Raw genomic sequence first — 6,404 nt, forward strand, 5'->3', positions numbered from 1 at the left:
CTGAAACTGGAGTTACAGTAGGTTTTTTAGCTGCTCTGTAGGTTCTGGGAACTGAACCAGCGTCCTCTGCGAGGGTAGCCAGTGTCTTTAACCACTGAGCTGTTTCTCTAACCCCCAGTCATGCATGTTAATTTTTGGTACAAAAAAATGTATAAAGCATAAGATGAAGACAAGTCTATTAAATAGACCAAAATAAAGATTATATCAATGTCTCCTGTAAAGATTTCTCTGGGGCTGCTGGATTGCCTGGTGTGGCCTTAGACAGCCAGTTGCTGTAGGGCCCAGCCCTGGGACTAGATTCAAAGCCCAAACCTCCTTAACAGGCCTTTTCTGGACCACTAGTCACTCTTTTAATATCCTGATGTCAAGTCCTGAGTCAGCCTGACACGATCACTCATCTACCTTGGAGAGGCTGCCCAACTGACCAGCTACCTCAGGAGACTCACCAGAATGCTCTCTCCTCCCCACCTCTCCATTTGCTGTGCGGTTCTTACTCTGTTAGCCTCCTCCTTAGAGATTCCATTCAGCTCCGTCAGTACTTGTCTTTATGAATCAACTGTAGGAGCATCGTGTGTCCCTAAGACACCCAGATCATGTTGTGTTACACACGTAAGTGATTGGGAAAGACATTTTTTAAAAAAACAGGCAACTTCTTGTGAATTTAAGTCTATTAAGCTAAACATAAGGGGACATACAGGGAAGCGTGTGGGGGATTGCTGAAATTAAAACAATGATAAGGGTGGAGTTGACTAGAAGGTAACGTGTAAGCACAGGCTGTGGTTCACGTGGTAGGTCACTCAGGGTCACCTAGACTCTGTCTCACACTGCCTGTGCTCCTGGTTCTTTGTCCTTTGACACGGGATAAATCAGGGCAGCTGAAGCAGGGACATTACCATCTGGTGATAGAAAGATTTCAAAAAGATGAATAGCACCGTTAATGAACCAAAATCGTAAAAGCTGAGGAACACATGTACACCAACGGCTAGGAAAGAAAGAGCATGCAAAGTCTAAGGGGTTCATAGAGGAAAGGGACTTCTGTGAGTCCCAGAAGGCAGACAAGGGGGAAGGAAAAGGCAATTAGATGTGCTCAAATCTTCGTGAGGACAGGAGAGAGATAGCTGACCTCCCACACTAAATAAAGCAAGTGGTAGCACGGGTGTGTTAAGAAGAGCTGAGCATATGTGGAGCATGACAGGCAATGGGAGGAGCATATTCCAGTCAATGAGGAGAGCCCAATATGATCCTACAGTTGAACTCTCCCTGGGGAAGTGACGAAGGACGACGGAAATACAATGGCTAGCCCTAAAGGTCAGGCCCGCCTCTTCCTCTAAGAAGCACAAGCCAATGTGAGGATTCAGATGCCCATGTGAGTTTCCTCTGTAAAGTGGAAGCCACCAAGGTCATTGCCAAGGATGAGAGAGTTATGGGGAGGGTTGGGAGACAAATGAGCCGGTCAGTGGTGGTATACACCTTTAATTCCGGAGGCAGAGGCAGGCAGATCTCTGGATTCAAAGGCAGCCTAGTCTACAGAGTGAGTTCCAGGGCAGCCTGGCTATAGAGTGAACCATCTTGAAAAAAAAAAAGAGAAATGAAGAGATACAGAGTATTGGTGTGTAGAACCAGGAAACTCTGGTTTGTAACTTTCCCCTGATGCTCACCTACCTGAAGGAAGCAGAAGGATCCTGGTGCGATGTAAGAGAAGAAGAGTCTGGGGTCAGCATGGACAGGAAGAGGACAGAGCCAACATAGCAATGAGTGAATCACAGTCCAGAGACTGCAAGGCCCCATTCTAAATCTGCTCTGCATCATTACTGATGGGTGAAGTGACCAGGAAAACCACTCACATTGGGATGGGATGACTTCAGATTCTGCGTCAGGATCTGCATACTGACACGCCTGATTTAATTTTTACGATGAGCCTCCAACACCACGGGATAAAATAGGAGGACACGCTATTCATGCAAAGAACCTTTAACATAGCATACTGTTCCGTCAGTTGTGTAGCAACAGTCAAGTTTCCACTGTCTAGTTCATGATCAGGCAAGCAGGCACAAGACCAAATTGCATAGCTCTGAAGAAAATATAAACACACACACATAAACAATATCTCCATGAAGCACAGCATTTGGCAAGTTCACTCCAAATAATTCACACTTGTCTTCCACGAAAGCACAACCCTTATGCAGCTCAGTCCAAATATATATATATATATATATATATATATATATATGTACACTCCAAGCTTTATATATGTCACCACTGACAAAGTATGGTCTGGTCTTTGCATTCTGATGTTTGGTTTTCCTCAGACTGTGTTTATTATATAAAATATTTTGGTTTTCCCAAAAGTGATGGCATTGAAGTGATTCGTTTCTGTATAGTTAGGCAAAGGAGACATGGTGGCCGATATATCCATCATTGAACTGGCTGCCGAAGTCGCTGGACTGTATAGTAAGGCAAGAGCAATAACAAGCAGAATTGTGGATTGTCAAGACTGGGAGACTAGAAGACCAGGCAGGGATGATGAAGACAAGGATAGAGAAGAGGGATTCTTACAGAGGGAGGCATGAGGGGGAGGGCAGAGATGGGGCGGGGTCTTAGAGGTATCCACAGGAAGGACGGCCAAGTTCACACGCAGAGTAGATCCTAAGAACAAAGGATCCAAGTATGAATGGGGATGCTGGCCCAGTCACCTGGAATGAGAAGGATGAATCTCGGTCATAGCACTGTTTTCCTTCTCCAGTGTCTTCGTCGTAAGATCACTCATTCCTCCAAACCCCCGTCTGCACTCAACTGTTCCTCATCTAGCAAACCCACTTGGCCACTCTTTCCACAAGCTAGCTGCTTGTCTCTGTTGATGTGCACTCTTTCAAGAGGCCTTCCTGAGCCCTTAGACTCTTCCTTCGTCACTGTTGGGGGAGCGATGGAGACTTGTACACTAGTGCACCTAGCTTTAATGCTCTATGTGGCAAGTGAGCTGGTGGCCCATCTGTCCTCTTCTGAACTACAAGATCCTAGAAGACAAGGGTTATATTTATGAATGTCCATACCCCAGGCTGTCAAAGGGTTTGTACTCAACTAATGAATATTTATCAGTAGAGATTTGGGGCTGGGAATCTGGCTCAGTGGGGAAAGGGATTGCTGTGCAAGCTTAATGGCCTGAGTTCTGGTCCCTAGAATCCAGTAACATATACACTGTAACCCCAGCAGGACCTAATGGAGAGATTGGAGCTGGAGACAAGAGAAGCCCTGAAAACTCAAAGGCCAGCTAACCTGGAGTATGTCACAGTGAGCAAGAGATGCTGTCTTCAACCACTTAGAAGGTGAAGACCAACACCCAAAGTTATCATCTGACCTCAACATGTGACATGTGATACATGTGCATGTGTGTGTGTGTGTGTGTGTGTGTGTGTGCGCACACGCACGAGCTCACGCCAGCCATAGACACACAACAAAAAGGTTTTTGTTTAGAGTAGAAGTCTTCAACCAGAGACGAACTATTAAATATTCTGGGTCACTCCTCAGAATACAGAGCCCTCTCAAGTCCTGCAGGCTGCATTTGGGCCACTGAGCTCAGAGATGCTTCTTGGCTGAGGTCGACGCTGCCTGTGGCCTTGAACCCTTTGCTGTAGAGATGCTTAGCTACATTCTGCACTGGCTCCTGCGCTCAGTCATGGGGTTAGGAAGCAGCGGGGTTCTACCAGGAACCGAGGTTCCCAGACCAGAAGCATACACGGTCAAGACCAAGCTCCAGGAAACAGTACACGGCTAAGGGACCAGAGGAACCTAGGCAAGTCCCTGCCCTTCCCAGAGCCTCCCCACAACATTCGGTCGATGCTACAGCACAGAGTGGGCTCTGAAGCTGGTCATGGCGATGTATCTAATGGAGGACATGCTTGGTTACTGACCTCATTTAAACCTCATTCTACCTCCCGAAAGCCTATGCAGAGAATAGCTCATCAGAGAAGGAGGGATTGGAGGCAAGTGTGACACCCAGACACCTGAATGTCGCAGTAGAAGCGGCCAGCGCCCTGCCCTTACTCCAGACACCGGCTCATCAGAGCACACCTGCCGCCGCCCTAGGGAGACCTGAAGAGGCTCCAGTTGGCAGGGGTAGCTGCAGGTCCATTCAGTCGTCAACGGAGTCCGATGAAAACTCGGCATGTGGAGAGGAAGAGCGACGACACGCTTTCATCCCACCTCAGCCAGGACAAAACTCCAAAACAGAAAGAACCCAGTGAGCTCAAGTAGAAGCCAGACAGGGGTGTCTAAAGAATGAACGAAAGAATGTGCTTGGAAGGATGGATGTGGGAGGACCACAACGGCCCTGGTGACAGCTACACACTGAAGACTGTTAGCTAGAAAACCAGTAAGTTGAACGCTCCGTGTCTCTTATGGGACTGGAATGGGGAGGATAATGACAACCAAGGCTATAACTAGTTTTCCCTTGAATCGTTTTATGAGAATTAACTCATCAAAGCGTATACCCATATTTGTGGTTGCTTGCATCATGTTCCTCCTCCTATATATTATCATAGATGAAGAAACAAAGATGGAAATATCATAAGGGGCGTGTCAGAGCCTATAAATACCAGAGCTGGAGTCTGCTGGTGTCTGGCTTAAGGGCAATGTTCCCAGTCGCTGCATGAGTGTTACCGTCCGAAGAGCTGAAAAGCAGACAGGACAATTAGCAGGTAGCGGAAGTGGGGATGAGAAAGAGAGAGTTGATTTAAAACAAACAAACATAGAGCCCATATGATCCCCAGGCCAAAGCTAGCCTGGACTGCATAGCAAGAGCCTGACTCAAAGTAAAATAAGCACAGCATTTTCCCCAAGATTATTATTTTGTGTTTGTAGAAATCTAATCTGTTGCTCAAAAGTCATCTCTCCTGGGACTAGAGAGATGGCTCAGTGGTCAAAAGCACTGGCTGTTCTTCCAGAAGACCTGGGTTCAGTTTCCAGCATCCACGCAACAGCTGTAACTGCAGTTCCAGGGGACCTTCTGGCTTCCTGGGACACTGCACGTCCGTGTGTCATGTGCATAAAAACAATAAGATAATACCTTTGAAAGTCTGTCCTTGGATACCTTTTTAGGACGGTTGTCAAGAATAGCTGGTTTGAATCTGCTTGGCAGGTAAGGGGGTGTGCACAGATGGCAGAAGAGTTTTCCAGTTGCTGGGGCCAGTAATCTGTCTAGCGGGAGCGCCCCTCCTCACCTTGCAGTAACCGGAGAACTAATGACTCAAGTCACAGGAACACGAGGACTGGAGCCCAGGCTGCGTTTGTACTTAGCTTTCTCTGTCTTCTCGGGCCGTGATTTCGAGAAGACATCTGTCAAAAGGAGAAGGAGGAATCAAGGTGGAGAAAGATAAAGAGAAGGATCCAGGCTAAAAACAGAAGTTAAAAACATTATCTTTGAAAATGACCAGACACCTAGGAGCTCAAAACTTTTCAGACTTGCAGCTGAAATGGGAGGAAGGGGAGGCTGATAAAGGAAAGCTCACCAAGAGCATCACTTAAGCCCCTCCCAGGTGTCCTCACGCAGGCGTGCGCAAGGCCCTGTGCTAAGAGAGGCCCCATCTGGATTCTTTGGAGACGTAACTAGGTGACCTCATGTTTGTTCCCTGAGCTCATTCTGGACGCTTCCAGAGGATCGGCAAATTGTCTTCCTCTGCTTTTAACGTCTGCCCTTGTTTCCTTCCCTTGGCACGATCTCCTAGTTATGAATTTCATCACGGACTTTCCCGAACTCTCTCCTTGTCGTCCTGGTTGTTCATCATTAGAATCTCCTGAAGTCACTCGCCTTGGTGGCTTTCACCATGCACAGCTCCTTACAGGTAGCTGTGATGGAGACTGGTTGCTTAGCATCCAATGTCCCCACCTCCTTCTGGGCACACAGACAGCGTCCCTGTCTATTCAGTGAACTAAGAGATCTACAGGGCACTTTAGTCCTAGAGGGAGAAGATGAGCCGTAATGCTCTCTGTCTCCAGGCTCCTAACGCCACCTCCTACAGTACTGCATTCCACTTTGGTCATTGTTTGAGCCGCCCATGGGATACCCAGCTCTGTACATTTGAGATGAGTGTAAACTTGAGACAGAATCATTGACACAGGGGCAAACATGGTAGCCCACATCTATAATCCCAGGATTTGAAAGGCCTAGGCAGGAAAATCTCCAGCTCAAGGGTACCCCTGGCTACATAGTGATCTCAAGGTCTGCCTATCCTGAGTGTCTTCCTGCAAGGCTATGACCAAAAACAGAAGACAAAAATAAGTAAATAAACAAACAAGAGAAAGGAAGGGGATGGGGAGGGAGGAGGAAGAAGAATTGGCAAAGATGTAAATGTCCAGAGATTTCAAACTAAGAATAACAAAGATAGATTCATGAAGAGCTAGCACTTAAT

The 6,404-nt window shown here is 47.1% G+C and overlaps 1 long non-coding RNA gene across 1 annotated transcript; it reads right to left on the bottom strand.

The window, feature by feature from the left end:
* Positions 1–651: 651 nt before the first annotated feature.
* On the bottom strand, positions 652–5,457 carry LOC121132926. The gene is made up of 3 exons (XR_005869647.1): positions 5,217–5,457; positions 4,593–4,667; positions 652–896 (listed from the first exon to the last, which is right to left on the bottom strand). It is a non-coding gene; the product is annotated as an uncharacterized LOC121132926 (long non-coding RNA).
* Between the last annotated feature and the right edge of the window lie 947 nt (positions 5,458–6,404).

Source organism: Mesocricetus auratus, unplaced genomic scaffold (assembly GCF_017639785.1).
Source record: "Mesocricetus auratus isolate SY011 unplaced genomic scaffold, BCM_Maur_2.0 Super-Scaffold_100018, whole genome shotgun sequence".
Taxonomy (NCBI): domain Eukaryota; kingdom Metazoa; phylum Chordata; class Mammalia; order Rodentia; family Cricetidae; genus Mesocricetus; species Mesocricetus auratus.